This window comes from Lampetra fluviatilis, chromosome 27, assembly GCF_964198595.1.
Source record: "Lampetra fluviatilis chromosome 27, kcLamFluv1.1, whole genome shotgun sequence".
Classification (NCBI taxonomy): domain Eukaryota; kingdom Metazoa; phylum Chordata; class Hyperoartia; order Petromyzontiformes; family Petromyzontidae; genus Lampetra; species Lampetra fluviatilis.
In genome coordinates this window covers 8,401,706-8,401,978 of record NC_136301.1, presented here as the reverse complement: position 1 = coordinate 8,401,978, position 273 = coordinate 8,401,706, and positions in this window count along the sequence as shown.

Here is a 273-nt window from a genome sequence, read left to right as displayed (position 1 = left end):
CACCATGCTACTGGGATGTGCGGGGGAAGGACAACAAACTAAAAGTGCATCATTCCAGGAGCTTCCTAATATTTGGAAGGAAAAGGGTTCCTGACGGCCGCCAAAAGGCATCTAAAACGTGCGATGCAGTGAAAATGTAATTCACTCGAGTGTGTTCTCTAGCCCACGTTATCCTCTTCCTGTCTCTCGGTGTAATTACAAGCATGCACTTTTCAGTTTTGTTCCATGAAAAAATATCTCGTGAAATGTCCACATTTGTGAACCATGTCGTGA